Source organism: Monodon monoceros, unplaced genomic scaffold, assembly GCF_005190385.1.
Source record: "Monodon monoceros isolate NGI ecotype Baffin Bay Population unplaced genomic scaffold, NGI_Narwhal_1 Super_Scaffold_4, whole genome shotgun sequence".
Taxonomy (NCBI): Eukaryota; Metazoa; Chordata; class Mammalia; order Artiodactyla; family Monodontidae; genus Monodon; species Monodon monoceros.
In genome coordinates, this window is record NW_021703781.1 from 8,238,998 (window position 1) to 8,259,656 (window position 20,659).

At 38.3% G+C, this 20,659-nt stretch overlaps 1 pseudogene; it reads right to left on the reverse strand.

Moving 5' to 3' along the window:
• Positions 1 to 18,436: 18,436 nt before the first annotated feature.
• LOC114908453 lies at positions 18,437 to 19,550 on the reverse strand (annotated as a pseudogene).
• Between the last annotated feature and the right edge of the window lie 1,109 nt (positions 19,551 to 20,659).

Genomic DNA, 20,659 nt, shown 5'->3' on the forward strand with positions numbered 1-20,659 from the left:
AAAGCATTCCTTTGAGAATATCAGTTACCGGCTGGGAAAATTCCCTTGGCTGTCCACAGCAGTTTCAGCTTTGATTCTGTTTCTGAGGACAGAGAAAGTGCACACGAGGAAAGATGCATTCAGCCTTTCTTGAGTTTCTAGCGTGGATCACGAAAGAGTCCAGGAGAGACTTTGGCCCCATTTCAGAAATGGGATCTAAAGAGCAGATACCTGGGTTGGGTCACTAGGGAGTAGGGTCAGCAATGTAAACTAAGTAAGGGAGTGTCCTGTTAAACATATCTCTGCCAATTAGGGATTCATCTGTATCCAGAAAATATTTTTAGGTCCTGACTCCCGATAAGGGTATGATAACTGAGATCAACCATACTGAGTGTGTATTTTAATTTAGGATTAAAGGGTAGGGATGTTTTAAGTGCTAGATACTTCCGTTTGGAATATTGAAGTGGTCTGGTGACAATTATGTTTTTCTCAACAGTGCCTCACCACCTCTCTCAATGCTGCCGTTTTTGGACTAGAAGAAATTAGAATTCATAAGAATTGTTTTTAGGCATGTATTCAAGAATCTAAATATAAAAAGTCATTAAATTTTTTTAATCAAGAATTTTTTTTAATATAGCATTGGGATCTTATTTGTTCAGCTGTGGACAGTAACATGTTGCTTATGCCCTGATTAAATATGCTTACGTTGAAGAGCAGATCTATTTGCATATAGAAAATGTGAACAGGCATGAATGGGGAATAGTATCATAAGGGAGATCATTTGCATACATAGATGAATGAATCTGAGGTTTAAAAATGAATGACTCTTACCAGGTCCATGCTCTTAGGATTAAAGAAGTTAATATCACTGAAGTTCTGATTAAATTAGAAGTGTTCTAAAATGTGACTAATTGCCTTTTCCAAATGAAGAACAATGTGGAAGTAGGTACTTTTTTTTCTTTTTAATTAAGGCATAGTCATTCATTTCAAGTATTTTATATTTAATTCAGCATAATTTAGTTAATAGGAACATGATCCAGAGGTAAAGGAAAATGCTAGGATCATTTGCACAGGGCTGCTTAAACTCCGTTGAAACTGAGCTTCACAGGCCAAGGGACTCACTTAGACCCCAGTTCCCCTAACTCTCAAAGAAATGTGGAATGCTTAAAGAGACAGAAAGAAGTCTGCTAAGTATTTCTACTTGAAGAGAGAATTTGAATTAAATGGTATTTACTTCTGCCAGCTTGAATATTTCTTATGTCCTCCAGCCCTTTATACATTTTTTTTTTTTAATTTTTTTGTGGTATGCGGACCTCTCATTGCTGTGGCCTCTCCCATCGCACAGTACAGGCTCCGGACGCGCAGGCCCAGCGGCCACGGCTCACGGGCCCAGCTGCTCTGCGGCATGCGGGATCCTCCCGGACCGGGGCACGAACCCGTGTCCCCCGCATCGGCAGGCGGACTCTCAACCACTGCGCCACCAGGGAAGCCCCCTTTACACATTTTAATTGAGGAAATAGATATCCATTTGTCCAACTGATTGCCTCCTTACACTTCCCCAAATACATTTTTTCTCTTCCTAATGAACTAAAATCTTCACCCTAGAGGAAACACTTGTGGTCATCTATCTTTTCCTTTAATTCCATTCCCAACTGGTTTTTTTGTTTGTTTTTCTGACCTTTTCAGCCCATACTAATTCCTATATCCTTCCCTTACAAGTTGTTTTGGTATATGTTGGAAATACTACTGAAATATCAAGTTTCCCGACATTCTTCACCTTGCCTTGAAAGTCGGCTGTGACACACTGGATTACTGATCTCAAACTTTCAGTCTTTCAGTTAAATGACAGACCTATTCCCTCACCCATGGGTGCTGCACGTGACCATGGCACTTGCTCTGTCCAATAGAATATGAACAAAATAGTGGTTTGTTTGTTCCAAGCTAAGGCCTCAATGATCCTCCCTGTTCTCCGACTCAAACTCTTGTCATCCACTGATAACTTGCCTCAGGTAGCCACAGATCCAAGGAGAAGGAAGAGATGACTAGAACAGATCAGAACCTAACTCAAAGTCTGGAAGGAAATCCAAGTGATCTGTAGGCTCGTGCAGGCAAACCTGTGTGTAAGAAAAGAAAGGCCTTTGCTTGTGAGCCACTGATTTTTAGGGTGGCTTATAATGCAACAGTTACAGTGATAGATGACAAAATTCATTCCTTGTACCGACTGAAATCTAACAACTTCCTTCTACTCTTGTAGCCTCACTTAGGTAAAAAATTGCTAATTTATCTATATCATTTGTAAGGTTATCAAATCCATTCGGATAATTGCAGTCATTCTGTAGTGCAAGCTGACACCATCTATTCAAATTAAACATGAGCCTTCCCTACAACCATGCACTCCTGCGTATATATCCAAAAGAAACACTCACCCAGGCCCACAGGGGCATCTATGAAATCATTTAAGTATAATTTGTATTGTCAGAAGTTGGATATAATTGGAGTGAAGCCCGCAGCAGATCAAAGGGTCTACTGAATCCAAACAGACAAATAGGCAATAAAACTAATCAATAACAAAACAAAAATTCTGTCATCTCTCATTCAGGAGACGAAAGGTATCTATAAACCATTGATCCATTTACAGTGCTCATCAAATAATCAGACCATAAAATCAAATCTTCAGTCATTGCTGCCACCAATGGGGAATAACAACTTATCCATCTTTAACAAACCAAAAGCAAAAAACAAAACACAAAATCACTCCATGCCCACCCACCATGGAGTATCATGCAGCAATTTGAAGAAAGTCATAATTGAACACATGGCAACAGGCAGAATTTTGAAAACATGATATTGAGTGAAGAAAACAAAATAATGAGATATATAACATAATGGCATTTATGAAAACTAAAAAACATATGTATGCTCATGAACATGTATAAATGGAAAATACCAACATTTAAAAACATCAAAACAGTTCTCTGGGAGGGAAGTAAGGGATGGAGTATGAGATATGAACGTTACCACAAACAAAAGGTGGGACAAGAAGAGAGCTTTGAAGTGACCAAAGACAAGAGCATGCCACAGACCAAGAGCATCATGGAATCAAACCTATCCATCTGAGTTTAAAAAAAAAGTATGTTATAAAGTCTTCCCTCCAAACAGTGTAAAAATAACTATATTATTTTTTCTGATAGTTTTTAAAATGATTGATTTTTTCCATTTTGTCAGTTGATATATTTGAACTGGATTATACTAGATAGTACTGTAAGATTGTGAGTTAATTTTGTTTTCTTTCCAAATACCTTAATCTCTCAGTCTCTTATTGAATAATCCTTATTTTTTCCACTGATCTGTAATGCCTCTGTTAACATATATTAAATTATACTGTATACTCTGTGAACTCAAGGCTATTTCATGTTTTATTGAATTGTTCTCCTGTTTTTTGTACTATTATCCCAATGCTTAAATATTGTTTATCTGATTTTAAAAGGCTTCCCTGGAGATGCTCAATGGATGTACTCGACAGAACTGGATAAACTTCCTCAGTGGAGGAGTGGGTAAGTCTCATTATGGTAACTCCAAAGTCATAGTGGAACTTGGCTGATTTTTAAAAAAAATTTAATTTCTCCTCTTCAATAATTTTCTGTTATGCTGTGTTGTGTTGTGTTTTTGGTTTGTTATAAAGGCAGATAAGTTGTTATTCCTCACTGGTGGCAGCAGTGATTGGTAATTTGTTTTATGGTCTGATTACTTGCTGATCACTGTAAATAGACTAAAGGTTTATTGAGATCTTTTATCTTTTGGATGAGAGATGGTGGAGAAACTATTTTGTTATTCTGATTTGTTTGATTGCCTAATTGTTCTATTTAAGTTCAAATCGATTACGAATTTTATGACCACTGGTGAGAAAAAAAATGTTCTTTAGTATCTAGACTGGTAAATTTTTGTGTTTCTGTATTTATTCTTTGCTAAAATTGGAGAATTGCAATTATAAATATCCTCTATGTCTGTACATCTGGTATCTATAATTCAGAATGGCCTTTACCTCTAATTGTGATTCTGTGATGTTTTCCTATTTCTTGAGACTATTAAAGATTTAGATGAAAGAGACCCAGTTTGGGGAGGTATGGATGCAGGCATAGGGGCTTTCCTCAAACCTGGGTATCTGATTCAAAGTTGGGGAGAACATTTAGACCCCAGTATAATCTCTCCAGGCAGAAATTACTGAACATGATGAGGTTAACCATATCTTACAGCATTTTTTGTGAGACAATGTAATGTTTGCCTTCTCTCTGCTTTATTGTAACATCAGTGTCACAAATTTGGATGGAAATTTTTCAGATGAATTTTACATGCATTCCATGTTCAGTTTCTAACAATCACATGAAAGTTTTATGTCTGAGGAAGGTGCACAGAGATGTTCATGTAGCATGTCTGAGAATAATAGTTAACAGTCACAATTTATTATTACTATTATTATTTGTCCAAGAGAAGAAGGACAAAATCTTGAGAAGCTTGCAAGGTGTTTGGATAAATCAGAATTTGACCAATGGTCACCCGAAACACCCAAAGCAAAAACACACACAACCACACACTTTGAGCCTGCACCCAGAAGCAGGTGCACAGTGCACAAGTGTCTGTGTTGCGTTTTACAGAGAGGCTGGAGCTGAACAAGGACATTTACATGGCTCAAGTAGAAACAAGTAAAATTTTAATTTTAAGCATCCCTTTTCTCTTTCCCTCCCTTTTAGGAGCTATAAATAACAAGCAAATAATTTTTTTAAAAATTACCCTCATTTTCTAATTCAGAAAATCTCTTTCTAGCTCAGACCTCCAAAACCAGCTCTGAGACTCTCTGGTCCTAACTTGTACAAAAGCTGGTTAAACTGCTCCTCCCTCGTTTTAGGGCTGTTCTCTCTCCTCCTCTAGTTGCAGCAAGGCTTTTACAGCAGTATAAAGATGCTGTTCCTCTAGTCACACACATGTTCATCACTCAGGACAAAAGTCAGTTATGGTTTAAGTACCAAATCTCTCTTTTGGTTATATCAATGCAGTTTGATGTTTATATTTCTGTTTCTTCTTTTCCCCCTCTATTCATTTGCTAATTGTTTTCTTTTTCCTTTATTATTTTTAAATGTTCAATATATTTCAGAAGTGTTTCATATAACTGGTATATAGTTGGATTTAGTTATGTAAATTAATTTGAGCTGTATCCCATTACATTTCCATTTTTTCTTTTCTTTCTTTTGTCTGCTTAATTGCCCCTCTACTTTTTTTTTACTTTTACATGTTTAGTATATTTCAGAAATGTTTTGTATAATCAGCATTTAGTTGGGTGTAGTTATGTAAACTAATTTGAGTGCTATCCCAGTTTATCAAGGTTATGGTCATCTTGTAGCCATTGTGCCTCATTCTTGGATTTTGAGGATAACATTTTTCTGCATAATTCAAAACTCTCTAAGCTTTCTCTTTGCTTGTAAGCAAAATTTATAAAACACTTTAAATTCCATGATGCATCACTGCCACAATCCTTCCGCTTTCCACTTGAAAACAGCTTTCTTTAGATCCAGATGCAGTAGACCCCCAACCCTTCTATTTCTGACCTTTTTAATGAAAAGGAAAGGCAGTGTACTGTGAACCTAGTGAGAGAGAAGGTAAGGCATCCTGAAACAGCGACTTCACCTTTCAGCTTTCCATATTCCCTCTACTGGAAGATGGATATAATAATAGTACTGGCCTCATGAGTTTTTTGGTTAGGAATAAATGAGGTAATATATGTAAACTTCTTGGCATAGTGCCTGCCACATAATAAACAGGAAATGTATGTAATTACTATTATTACTGTTTTTATTTTTACTGCAAATGAGGTTTGGCTGGTTTTTAAGAGCCCTCGTGCCTGGGCTAATACATTTGGAGCATCCGGAGTTGGTAGTGACTTCATTGCTTCTACTTTAGGAATCAGCAGTGTGTAGGAGAGACTGCAAGCCAGGAGGTTTTAGCATAGTTTAGGCGAATCAAGATGCCTGGCTCCTTCTCCTTTTCAGGCTTGCAAATTCCCAAGTGAAAGGCAGCATCGCACTGGTGAAAGAGCAGAACACTTCTGGATTTACTTCCCGGTTTTGTCACTTACCACGTATTAACTTTGGGGAAATAATTTAAATTCAGGCAGCCCAAGCATCCTTATTAAAAGGGGTAACAACAACATATATCTCCTAAGTTACTTTGGAGTGCTGAAGGAGATAGTGTGTGTGGAGCGCTTTCATAATCATAAAGCACTATTCAGATGTCAGTTATTTAAGTAAAGACTTTCAGGAATGTCAGACTTAATGCTGTAAACAAAAGCTAAATCAGAGTTCTTGGAAAAGTCGGGTAACAGGGCAAGAAATATTTTTCACATCCCTTTACCCCACCCTCCCCCTCCCATAGAATAACTTCCTGGATGTTTATTTTCCTTCTTAAGATACTTCCCTTCTATCTAATTATGCAGCATTCTACAGTTCCATCAGCTATCAGCAAAATCAAGCTGTCCTTACTTGACTTAGAGTATCATAGAAATGATAAACTAAACAGCTTAGAATAGCACAAACCAGAGAGCGTAATGCAACCGTCTCAAGTTTAGAGAGAGACGGTTAACCATTCTGTGCAGATTGTACAAGTTAACTTTTAGGAGCTGATTAAAACTGCACGTGTTCAATAGTGTCATGGTTTGTATTTCACAGCATTTGTTAAGTTCTCATTACCATGTGACCTTCATATCAACAGTGTAAAACTGTAAATTAAAGAATAGCTTTAAAATTGCCTTCAATACTGACCTAAGAAATAAAAAATCTATCAGTTTCCAAGCTTTGAATATAACTTGTATGATTTGAGAATAGTTCATTCCTTAGCTATCTTAATATTTATTCTTTAATAGACATGTCTCCCTAGGTCAAAAAATGTTTATCAAGAATAACATTTTTTAAATGTCACTTTTCTGCTATTTTTTTTAATGTTCCTCAGAAAAAGCATAATGCACTTTCTCAGACAACTCTCAGCCTTCTATTAATAAATATGATCTTCTCTAAGCCTTGAAGGATGTGATTTCTGGTGATATAATCAGAGACATACATTTACATATTTAAAAATCTGAGATGCCCCACCCTCTCCCCAAGGGCTCAGACCATTTTCTATAGATCATACTCTTTTTTGAAGGAAGGTTTGCCTGAGTTCTAAGATGTCTCATCTAGTGTAAGAGTCATTTAAACTTAGCTAAGTTAATTTTCATCCACAGAACATCTGAGGGACTAACTCTCTGATCTGGTTCTATATCTGTCTATTATCAGTTCAGTTCTACATCTCTGTTCCCAACCACAATTCCCCTAACTCCAGAGGCCAGGCTGGTAGAAGATCCTGGGAAGGTCCATCTGTACTGCAATGGACCAGGGTGTCCTTGGTTCAAAAACACACTTCCTACGGGTTGTAGAGAAAAGCTACTTGCATTCTATGATCATTTAAAAAAAAAATCCCAATTCCTTTTTGCGTTCCTTATCAGGTGCTCTCTACATTATTTTACCTTAGTGAGGGTGAGTCTGAAGTTTCTAGCCCATAATAAAAGTGCCTTCCCTCCTTTGGTGTTTTCACAAAGACTGCACGTTCACAGCAGACTTTCATTCTTGACAACTGAACAAATGATCATCTTGCTAATTCCATATTCATGTGTGACTCATGACTCATCCAGAAGTACTGTCAAGCCGCCTTTGTGAGAAGCAACAGCTGCTTTACATTAACCATAATTACTAAACAGCTTTTCTTTAAAGATGGGCAGAAAAAAATTCCTCTGTCTTAAGACATAGATAGCTTTTCAGGTTTAGAAGACTACATTTGGTTGAGGAGTCTATATTTTACAGTCGGTTTATGAACTCTGACACTGTCTCCTTTCTCCCCTCAAAAAGGCTGTGTGGAACAATGGAAGGCCTGAGAGTCAAGAGGCTTGGTCCCCATGTTTATGTTTTTTGCTCACCACTAGCTGGACATCTTTAGGACTTTTGATTTAATGAGGCATCTGAATGTTTTCGAGGTAAAATAACTGTGAGCCTCATGAAAATGTAAGCTTGTGTTTCTCTCTGTAGGCTAAGCACTTTATTTTCTGGTTTTTTATCACATGTCCATGGTTTTTATCTGACTTTTAATAGACTCTTTGGTCCTCAACAGGTTAATAACTACTGCTAAATGCAACGATTCTCATAATGGGGTTCAGTTTCATGGGCTTTTCCATTCTCCCAATCCTCATCCAAAGATGATCAGAATAACATCACAACCAAAAGGAAAAAGCTATCTTTTCATTAAAAAAATATGTAAATCCATGGGGCTTCCCTGGTGGTGCAGTGGTTGAGAGTCCGCCTGCCAATGCAGGGGATACGGGTTCGTGCCCCGGTCTGGGAAGATCCCACATGCCGCAGAGCGGCTGGGCCCGTGAGCCATGGCCGCTAAGCCTGTGCGTCCGGAGCCTGCGCTCCGCAACGGGAGAGGCCACAGCAGTGAGAGGCCCGCGTACTGCAAAAAAAAAAAAAAAAAAAAAAAGTAAATCCAGACTTCATTGTTGTAGATTTAATTCTAGGTTACTCTGAACAAGGCTAAATTTTGAGTCAGTCACTGAGAAGAGAAATTATTTTGAAGATGATATGTTATGAAATTTACTACACTAATGGAAGATTTTCTGTATGCTGCTCTTTAGAACAAAGGAGAGGAATCAAGTACAGGCATAATTATTTATTGTTAATAGCAATAAAAGTGGTTCTTTCTTGTCTCTAAGTGTGTTTCTGCTAGCATGTGGGGCCATCAGGAAATCCAGACTTTCTGCCCTTTAATGAGGAGAGTTGGTTGTTTCTGCCACCCTCCCTTATGGCTCAGTCTGATGAGGGTCTCTAAATGGTCATGTGTCCTAATCTACACGTCCCTGCTGGACGTCTCACAGGATGCTTTGGAAGTGCTTAGCATCCTTTCCTTAGTACTTTCTGCCACATCAGTGTTCCCCAGGTTATGATAGATACATATGAAATGTCACTCACATCTCATGGAAAAACCGAGTGTTTTGTTGTTATTGTTAACCGAGAAATACAATGAGAATTGAGGCTGGAACTTTAACAAATGTACTTACTTTCCTTACACTAGGATTGGGTTCCTTTTTCCACTTTAGAATTAACATATTCCTTCCACCTGGATCTTTAAATGTCCTTCCACTCGCGTTTTTTTCCCAGAAGTGTCTTTAAGCTTTCCAGTGCCATGCCCTCTCTGCTTCCTTCGACCATTTTTTCCTCTTTGCAGAAAGAAGATTTTTTTTAATCCCCTCTGTGTCCCTTCCATGCTTAGGCTTCAGCACATGCTAATCACAGCTCTTCCCCTGTGGGTATTGCTCCTTGAATTTTCTCCTGATCATTGGCAGTCTATTTATCATTCCACATGGATGGCTAATAGGTACCTCGGTCCTAGGATGCTCCAAACCGACCTCTTGATTTTCTTTCCCAAACCTGCTCTTCCCTCACTGCCTTCTTGTCTCCCTCACTAATTCTCTGCACTTACCGCCTACTTCTCTTCCCTTGGCTCACGGCTGTGCCCACACTGGCCTCCTTGCTGTTCCTCCAACACGGAACACACTACCAGACACACTGGAGGCCCTTGCTTCTGCTTGAAAGGCAACCCTCCAGGCTTTTCATGGTTGGTTTCTGTACACCCTCCAGGTCTGCTCAAAGGTATCTTCTAGGTTCACACTTCCCAGGACACACTGTTTAACATGACAGTTCCTCTGTCTGTTTCTCTTGCCCCCTTCTCTGCTTTATTTCTCTCTGTAGCACTTATTTCCAAGAGTCATAATATATATTTTATCTATACATTTGTGAACTGTGTCCCTACAATCCAACTAAAATGTAACCTCCATGAGGGCAGGGATTTTTTTTTGTCCACTGCACCTGGCAGAGTGCTTGTCACATTTTAGGCTATCTGTAAGTATTTTTGAATGAAGTTGTGAAAGAATGAAACTACAATTTAGGTCTACCTTGGGAGTGTAGACTCTAGTCTTAATGGGAAAATGACCATTTATGCATGGATTTCTTTGTGTTTTAGTGAAGCAAAATCCTTGATCAGACATTTACAGCTGTCTCAGCCAAACTAAAGAAATACCCAAGCTTGGGACCATGCACAGAGGATTTAGCCTAGGGCTGGAGTGGCAAATGTATTTGCTTACATGGCAACTTGTGTTTGAAGGCATCCAGAGGAACTCCTGGTGTAGGGGCAGGCACACTATGATTGTGCCTGGGTGTAAGATTAAGAAATGGGAACAGTTGGTTGTGTTGGTTTTTAGATTAGATTCTAATTATTCTAATGATAATATTCAAATACAAAAACAGTTGCGAATAAGTTTTAAAGATAATATGAAGGCTCAGTGCCATTCGGTCTCAGTGGCATTTTATTGAATTTCTCAATAAACCATTTTTATAGGAGTCCAGGACTAAGATGAACTAAAAAGAAAAGTGATGAAAACTTACTACCTGTGTCAGAAAAAAAATCAAACCCAGATTTTCTGCTTTTTGGTGATATTCCAAGGTCAGCACAATTTATCCTTCTAATAATTATGTGACAAAAATGATACTTGATGACAAAAAATTAAGGTAATAAAATGGTAAAAAAAAAAAAAAAAGAGTATTTGTTCCTTAGGGGTAACTGGCTGCCTGTGATTGTAAACAAAAGAAGGGTGCTAGAATATTTATAGTGGTTTCATGTAGTTTAGTGGAATCAGTTTGTAGTATCAAGCAGATATGTTTTGAATAGAGGCAAAAGTTGATTTCATGTGCAGACTTACATCTTCTCTGCTCAAAATCCAGCCTCCGAATCGTGACTGGGAATTAAATGTCCACAAGACATGTAAAAAAGTTCTGGCTTTGCCATATTGATAATTCATTTTGTTGCAGGAAGGGGGACCCCTTCCAGGGCCCAAGAGTGGGCTCTTGTCTAACAGTTGGAAATGAATTGTCCGAGGAGACACACGTGCTGACAAAGCAAAAGACTTTATTGGGAAGGGGTGCCTGGGCAGAGAGCAGCAGAGTAAGGGAACCCAGGGGAATTGATCTGCCACCTGGCTCGCAGTCGCAGGTTTTATGGTGATGGGGTTAGTTTCCAGGTTGTCTCTGGCCAATCAGTCTGATGCAGGGTCCTTCCTGGTGGCACACGCAACTGCTCAGCCAAGATGGATTCCAGTGAGAAGGATTCTGGGAGTTTGGTAGGACATGTGGACTGGTGTCTTCTCTCTCTTTTTGACCTTCCCCAAATTCCTGCAGTTGGTAGTATCTTGTTAGTTCTGCGTTCCTTACCAGGACCTCTTATTGTCAGGTAACTCATGCAGGTGGTTACTATGGTGCCTAGCCAGGGCAGGTGGTTTCAGTCAGTGGTTCCCCTAACAATTTCATTCTCAACACTGATTAGGAAGACCAGAGAAAAACTTTTCCTGGCTTCTCATGGAAGGGATTTTACCCTTGCACCCAGAGAGCTGCATCTCTTAAGCCGTGAGGGAACTCATATGGTGAAACAGCTGCACTTGGCCACCCACCTTTGGCTTTTGGTCAGTGCAAGTCATTGTATATCTCATCCAATGTCCTCACCTTTACTTTTCTATCTAATGAGGCCAAGCTAACTTGCTGGAGAGGGTATCATTCTTTTTTCCAAATTTGTGAAGGATTGCCTGTTGGCACATGTAATTCATCTTTATCTTCTCTCCTTTCACCATTTTGTTTTATCTTGGCAGGAGAACTTTTCTGCTATACACACAATTCCACTTGGAAAAATAGATTGAATCAAGCAAAACAAAACAAGAATAACATTGTCTTACTCATTTCACTTCCTCTCTCTTAAATAGCTTGGCTTCCATGTGAAGATATTGCTTCATTCCTACACCCTTATTTTATATTTGCATGCAGACTATTAACACACCATTTTCCTTTTATTGTGTAGTCCTAGTTAAACTGTTCTTTTCTTGAGAAAGAAATTATCTTTTATTGTTTGTTTGCGTAGGCACTGTTCTAATACTTTAACATGGGCATTTACTTTTTCCTTTTTCTCACTATTAAAACTGTGAGGTAGAAATTATTATTCCCATTTTACAGATGAGGAAATGGAAGATCAAGAGGTTAGCTAATTTGCTCAACAACACAGAGTTAATAAGTCCCGCATCTGGGATTTAAACAGAAGTCTATGTTTCTTAACATTACCATGCAGCCAGGGTCAATAGAAACATCAGTTAATCTAATGGCTTTTAGGAAAGACTACAAATGAGACTAAAAGATAGTAGAATGACTTAAATCCTTGCAGTTTTACTTTCTAAATAAATTTTCAATCCAGCTTATCTCCATTCCTATCACCATTACTCTCATTCTAATTCCTTCTTTTTTTTTTTGCGGTACGTGGGCCTCTCACTATTGTGGCCTCTCCCGTTGCGGAGCACAGGCTCCGGACATGCAGGCTCAGTGGCCATGGCTCACGGGCCTAGCCGCTCCGTGGCATGTGGGATCTTCCCGGACCGGGGCACGAACCCGTGTCCCCTGCATCAGCAGGCGGACTCTCAACCAATGCGCCACCAGGGAAGCCCCTCTAATTCCTTCTTAATGGGGCTTTGTGTTTTGTCTTTTTCGGTCAAATTTGCTCTTCCCACAGATACTAGACATATCTTTCAAGTGTAAATCTGTTAGTATTATTCCCTTCCTTAAAATTCTCTGGTAATTTCCCTTCACCTACACTAGCAGTTTTCAAACTGTTGTTGCATGCAGGTGCTTTAGGGAGTCTGCAATTGCTCAATGACAATTTTAGTTTAAAATAGTTTTAATGTTCTGTACCTTTTAAAAGATCAAAGTGTTGTAATAAAATTTATTTTTAACCCCTTGAAGTTGGTGTAGGATTAAGGGTCAGGCTACCACATAGCTTTTCATGATGCCTGCATATTAAGGGACACTAAAACTTCCCTAGTAAGAATAGGAGCTCTGTGATGCCAGTACACTTGGATTTCTATGAGAGACCCTTTCCATCATCAGCAAAATGTAAATGTGTTCTTCTTCCTCCAAAGTATTTAGTGCTCTAATACAAAACAAGGTAAATCAGTAACAACAACAACAAAACCCTACAGTTTTCACTGATACTGACTTATCTTAAATATTTTACAACTGCAAGGCTCAGTTCATGACCCAATCAAGTCCTGCTGCAAATTGTCATAACTGATCAAATATTCTGAATTATCAGTTCTTTTTTGTGGATAGGGAGCATTCTTTAATTTTTAGAGGTAGCTGAGGTCTATAGGTTACTAATCCTCAAACTGTGCCCCACCATAGAAAGTCTTATCAATAAAATGAAAGTGAGTCTTGGACTGCCACATGTAAAACCATCTGTTAGCAAGAAATTACAAAAAGTTGTACTATCACTTCTGAAGACTTGAAGTCCCTGCTCTGTATCCTTACACTTTACATAAAACATTCACTCAAGGCAGACGTGACAGCATTATAGCAGCAAAATTCAGCTAAAGTTTAGATTAGGGAGAGGAACTACTTCTCTAATTAATTTGCTACAGATACTTCTACTTCTGAATCCTAAGTCCAGGGCTCTGATCCATAATGTGTAGGACACTAGGATCAATGGATTCTTGAAAGGGTGGAATCTTAAAAATTTCTAGTTAATGACATATCTGGGAAAATGTTAAGATCTGGTATGCTAATTAACACATCCTCATAGTGGATAAAGACAGTAGCTATATTTGGATTGTGAATTTCTGAATAATAGGCTTTTATTCCATAACTAAAACTGGAGTTGTTAACTAGCCACCTCTGAGATACAGAGTAAAACTCAACCTGAACACCAGCCCCCTAAAATAAATAAGTGGGATCCAAAAAATCCATTTGTGTAATATGGAGGTGATCTTGGGGTATGGGACCTAAGGAATATGTGGGATGCTGCCTGATCCTCCAAATAGAAAGAAATATTGTCCAATATCAGAACAAGGGCTGGACAAAGGATGGGAGGCAATCACTGGTCAATTCATACTTAAATGGGAGTTTTCATGGGTTATTTTATTTTATATATCAAACTGTATTGAAGTATTACAAACCACATAAGGCGACCTTACTACCAATCAAATGAAATTCCTGCCAAGACTCCCCTGAAGTTGACTGTCCCAGTAACCATGAGCTCTAACCTAAGTAATCTGTTGCCCACTAGTCCTTATTTTGATATTTATTTATTTGGGGAAAATAATATTTATTTTCATGGGAACAAGTGATTTATTACCTCTAAAATTTTAAATTTTTTAATATATTTTAGGAAAATGTTTGAATTGGAAAATTACAAAAGAATATCAAAGAGAAGATAAGAATAATAGGATAGTAGGAAATGTGTTTTCACATAAATGGCAGAAAAACCTTAATTATATTTTAAAGAAAACTTTGAGAATTATTAGTCCCTGTTCTTGATGAATATGAGCAACCAGTGTTATCTAGTAGGGAGTGATGAACAACCTGAAAAATAATTCCAGACGTTATTTTCGATGTACACAAATTCTTTATTTTTCATCAAATGTAGTTGGTATCAACTTTAGTCCATAGATCCTCAGGAGAAATGTAGCTTATAGGCTACAAACAGAGACTCAGGAGGCAGGCTGTCTGGATTTGAAACCTGGTTCTGCTCTTTATTTACTGTATGATTCCGTTATTTAATCTCACTTTTTCTCGACCCCTCATGCATAAAATAGGGGTAATACTAGTACAGTCAATCCTTGAATAATGCAGGTTTGAAGTGCAGAGATGCACTTACACGTGGATATTTTTCAATGGTAAGTACTATGTGTGTAGTACTGTATGTACTACATACACTTGGTTAATTCGTGTATGTGGAGGAACCTCTGTTACAGTGGGCTGACTATAAATTATGCTTGGATTAAACCCCTCCTTGTTCAAGGTCAACTGTAACTATTCTTTGGGTTGATATGAAGATACAATGACTTGAATGTGTAAAGTGATATGACTATTGCCTGGCCCACAGTAAATGTTTGAAATTAAGATTTTTATTCAACATCTGAACTCTATTCCGTGCTTTGATTACTTATCCACCAAATTGCCATCTCTAGAAAGGTTCAAGGGTCTTACAGAGTATACTGAAGTTTCGAGGACCAAGTCCTTCTGAAACTCAGTCCCTCTTGGTAATAGCTGGTATGTAGTCAGAGTAACAGTGTCCCAGGAAGTTAGCTGTTTCTCTTCCTTTGCACCAACCTCAGGCATTTTTCCATTGTGGCCAGAGAAAAGGTCACCTAAATGCCAAACTTCTCAGGTTACCAATCAACTACTTCTCTCTGATGTCTGGTGAATTCCCTAGGATATTGTGGAAAGAAAGACCCTGCTATTCATAGAATACGTAATATTCCCATTCGCTTCTGAGTTTCAAGGGAAATCCTCTGGGATCTCTTTCCTCCATGATTGACTGACATCTACCTTCTAAACCCTGGGCACAGTCTCATTCCCTGTCGGCCACCATTGCTTACCCTCCTACTACAGAAGCTCAGGGGAAACAGCCTCCTCCTCTCCATCCTCTGAGAGCCAGGAATGGGCTCAGGACCTGAGCTCAGCTAAAAATGCATTCGTGCCTGGGGTGGGTTGGGAATCACCCACAACAGATGCTGCCATGTCCCGCAGTGGGGAGAGGGGTGTCCTGCAGTGAATGAATGCATCCTGGGCAGAGTGTTCCTGCTGAAGGTAGAGTTGCCCTTTTTCCTTATTTTGGAACTTTAAGGTTTGTCTTTGTTTCTGTACGTTTTCTAGGCTGGGTTTTCCACCCTCTTGTCAATTCTGGGAATGCCCATACCTTCCAGTAATTTCTTCCTTTTGCTTAAATACCTAGATTTGGATTTTCTTACTTGCTAATAAAAAATTTCGGATACAAAGAAACACATTATTTCCTGAATGAAAACCAACTTCCTAATGCCCCGCCACTGCCATTAATAAATGTTAAGCAAGTATTTAAAGGTTATTGTTGAAAGGCTACCAAATCCTTGCCCTGTCCTGGGGGCTAACCTGAATGACTGACCCCTGGTCAGCTTATTACCTGTGCTTCAAGTTTGCTAGTGTTCAAGCTGTCTTGTTTTCCATTCAGATCCCAGAATAATGCTTCTTTTGCCACTTCTGTCTAATAAAAGTTGTTGAATGACTGTTTGCAAACTTTTATCTCTATGATTTAAGACTTTTTTTGGCTAATATACAACTAAAATTAAATTTAGAAATAAATTACATGCTAAGGGTGAGACTTTGGGGGTTTATTGGATTGGCCTCATTGCACTTAATGCCTGACTATAAACTGATGTCACCAACTGTAGCTTGTATAATTATGCTAATAAGATGCTGTGTTTTCATCTTTTTATATATTAGATCTCCAGGTAGATATTATTTGAATAAAGGGTTATTCTACTTCAAAAGATTGAAAAGCAATGCCCTGCAGAATACGCTTCAAATTATTTACTACAGGCTTATAAGGCCGTCTGTGATCTGGGCCCAACGCACCTCTTTGTCTTCATTTCTGTCTATGTAATGACTCATTTTGTAAACATTCTGACAACCGTTAAGCTTGTAGGCCTACTTCTTCCCTCCTACACAATGCATTGTTTTTGCCTCCTGTTTTCTAATCTGCCTGCAAAGCTTTCTCCTTTCCTGTGAGTTGGTTAAGCCATACTAGCGCTTAAGACTAACCCTTAGCAATAGTGCCCTCCCCACACACATCCCTTTGGCTGGGTTAGGATCCCTTAAAAAGTGGCTTCCTTATACCACATGGAAAGAGAGCTTCCTCACAGTGTGTCCTCATTGGCTGTGCTTTGCATTGGTTTTCCTGTCTGCCTTAGTGGAAGGAGAGCTTCTTGAAGGTAGAGAAACACAAAGCTTGGCCCCTAACAGAGATTCTGTGATGTTTTGCTTTATAATACGAAATGTATACGTATTTGATCTTCATTCCATTTCTGGCACAAAGCAACTAAACTTTCCTAAGTGACAAGAGTACTAGGAGCATCTTTTGTTCGCATATTTGGTCTTTGGCCCCAGTTCCTGACACAGGGCTTCTAAACCTCTTGTAATTTCCTGGGTGATAGAATTACTTCTAACGAGGTGACTCTGGGTGGGCTCCTGGATGGTCCTGGATGAGGGCTGGTCACCAGAAGGACCAAGCCCTGATTAGAAGCTTGGACTTTTCAGCCCTGCCCCCCATTCTCTTGAGAAGGAAGAGAGGCTGGAAATGGAGTTGCTGATGGATCATGCCTATGTGATGGAGCCACTGTGTTTCCTTTCCTAACCTTGGTTTTTGTTTGTTTGCTGTTTTTGTTCATCTTGGTGCTGTTTTTGTGTGTGTGTGTATGTATATGTGTATCTGGACGCTTGTAGCATTTCAGTTTTATCTTAAGAATTCAAAATTTCTAACAGGATTTTGTGTGTGTGTTCCCAAAATGTTTTCCTCAGCTCTGGAAGTTTGTCATATATAGCTTGCTTGCTTATTCATTCCCATTCTTTTTTCTTTCTATATGCTGTTTAATGGTTGTTGGCTTGCCTAGATTGGACAAGCACATATTTTATCTATTCTCTCTATATTTTATCTTTTCACTTTCCCATAGTTTTAATACAGTTGATCTTCACAAATTTAGTTTCTAGAAATATACATTTCATTCTTGAATTACTATTGAGTTATGACATTTCTCAATCATACTTTTGACTTCCAAGAACTCTTCTTGCAGCGACATTGCCTTTCTGTCTTTGTAACTTGCTCTTGTTTTTACCACTGCAGTTCTCTTGGATCTGAGAATACTAATTAGATACTTTTAAAATTCTCTCTTATTTTTTCAGTAGCTCTGTTTTCTTTGGATTTTCTCTCATTTTAGAGTATGAAATTATCATTTCTGGCAGCTATTTTCCTCATGTGCCCAGGGTTGTATAACGATTGTTCATATTTTTTAAAAAAGTGAAAGGGTAGCTGCTAGTTTTGGTTGTTGATGTTGGTTCCTCCAGGGTTTCTGCGGCCCAGGGATGATTTCTCCTGCAGGTGGCCACAAATCTCCACTTCCTTAGTGCACTCTCTGTATTTGACTGAAGCCTGACATGGTGGTGATGGCAACAGCTCAGGGAAGAGGATTCAGCACCCAGCTATTCTGCATTCAAACGTTTTATGGAGTCCCTGGAGAACTGATTTCTTTTACCCATAAAAGTTCAGTTAATTGACTATGCACTATTTACTGATTGACTTAATTCCCTAGCTATTTGGGGTTTATTTCCACATAAAAAAAAGATTTATTTTAAATTCACATAAAATACATTTAGAATAAGTCTAAACTTTTAGCATTTAAGTACTGTAAAACAAACACAGAGGAGCTTATAGGATGTATAGTCTCCATTCTGTCCAAAAAGCCGGTACAAAAAGCTTTTTTTTACAGTTATTGATCATCACCTTGTTGCCTTAAATTTCTAGATTTTCCATTTTGAATTCTTCTCTTTTTGAAGACTGGAGCCACTCCATCTGCCACAACTCCAAGAAAAGTGTCTGTTTTTTCTTTAAAAACCACTTTGGGTTCCCCACCAGCATCAGCCTCTGACGTTGGTACATATTCATTTTCAGTGCTTGAAGGTTCCAGATCTACCTCCTCATGGGACTCAACTTATTTAATTTCTTGCCTTTCTCCATATGGGTTTGATTTTTCATGAGCTTTGGGTTTTTCTTCATTTGGACCCAATGAATTCTTACCTTGGGTATTTTTTTCTTTCTGTGTTTCTGCTTCAGTTCCTTTATCACTATTTATTTTTTTCCTTAAACTTTATTTTTAGCTTTTGTGTTTCTGTAGAGACTTCTCCTTTTTTCCCCCTTTGTCTGCTTCCTGTTCCCCATCAGAATCACTATGTGAATCTGATGATTTGGACTCTTCTAGGGTGCCAAGTGACTTCTCATTGACTTTACTAAAAAGCAGATCGCCAGAGTGTGGAATGAAATCATCAGGTTTTTCCCATTTGGATTGCCCTGTTTCTGTATTATAATAATAGGTATAACCATCTTTGCTTAAACCTTTTACCCAAACAGTCTTCACTTTCGTCTTTTTTAAGTTTCCTTGAAATCCTTCAGGTTTCTTCCACTGAGATGCTCCTGTGATAAGATCATAATAGTAATGGTAACCCTCAGAGGTTATGCCTTCTACCCATCTGCCCCTTGCAGGGCCCCTTTTCTTGCTGCTGATTTGATGCAGAGGTGGGTGGGATAGTGCTGGTTACTGGTGATATGCTTGGCTTTGAAATTTCTGACTCTAAGCCAAGCCTTTTCACATGCTCTTGGTATGCTTTCAGGGCAGCTGCCTCCATTGCAGCAAACTCCTTTGATGCCTTTTCTTCTTCCTTTGCCTTATCCAGGCTTTTCTGTTTAATCTCACTGATCCTCTTTGCCACATTTTCCTTATGATTCTTTCCTCTTGCATGAAATTCAATGCTAGGCCTATTGTCCACTCTCCAGCACTTGTAGTAATCACAGAATTTCTTTGGTTGTGACTTCCAGTAGTTTTCCATGACTGGACCAGCCGCTCCGCGGGTTGCCCCCAGGCCCAGCTGAGGCATGCGTTCCCCACTCAGGGCAAGTTGATGCCCAGCTCACCCAGAGCTCAGACACCTCCCTTCTTCCCTGGGTAGCTATTTGTAATGAAAAGGTAACTATGTACTGAATTCATATAAATATAAATTATAAATAGAAATTCTAATAAATAAGAAAACTGTTGTATCTCTTCAGAATCATGATCCATTGAAGTTTTAGTAGTATCTTTGCATGAGTAACCTATTCTTTTAATCATTGAAATTTCAAGTCCCTTCTGCTTACATCTTTTTAAGTATCTTAGCTATTCAGCAATTTACAATTTCATTGAATTTGCAGTCTAACAATAGGATATCAAATTAATCTCCACTGACATTTATTTGAAATTCCTTTAAACTACTTAATTGAAGAATTAGAAAATTTTCTTTCTACCTGTTCAGGTACATATTTCTGTGTCTCTTCAATCAAGACTCACATGTGATGCACATTTCTTTTTAAAATATCCCTAGGAATTTTATATTTTGTGTTTATTTTTAAAGTGATGTTTTCCCCATTATACATTGTAACTGGTTAAACATTTCCTGTTTCATATAATCATTTGCAGGTGTTCATCATACACAGTTTTTCCTTAATTCTATTAGACTTTCAGGTAACTTTATTGTATATTCTCACTTAAATAAGATGTATTTCAAACACAAAATAATATAAAAAGATTTGTACCCATCTCTTAAAATGATATTTAGTTATATTTATTTTTGGTATATAAAAAGTTATATAAACATAACTAAAAAAAGTTAAAACCCCATCCATAGACACCCTCACAGAAGCACTCAGAATAATGTTTGATTAAACGTCTGAGTATCCCATGGCCCAGTCAAGTCGAGCTATATATTAACCAACACATAGAATCTATTTTTTCCTGTTTTATGTTTATCATCATATCTCATATAGACATCCACTTAACATCCTCCAGTAGTATGTCATGATTACTATTTGCTAATTGGAAAAAATTATAAAATATTACTTCAGAAGAAAATATTAAAGACAAAGTATCAACTTCTACTTCTTGGTTTCTTTTTATGTGGCATTT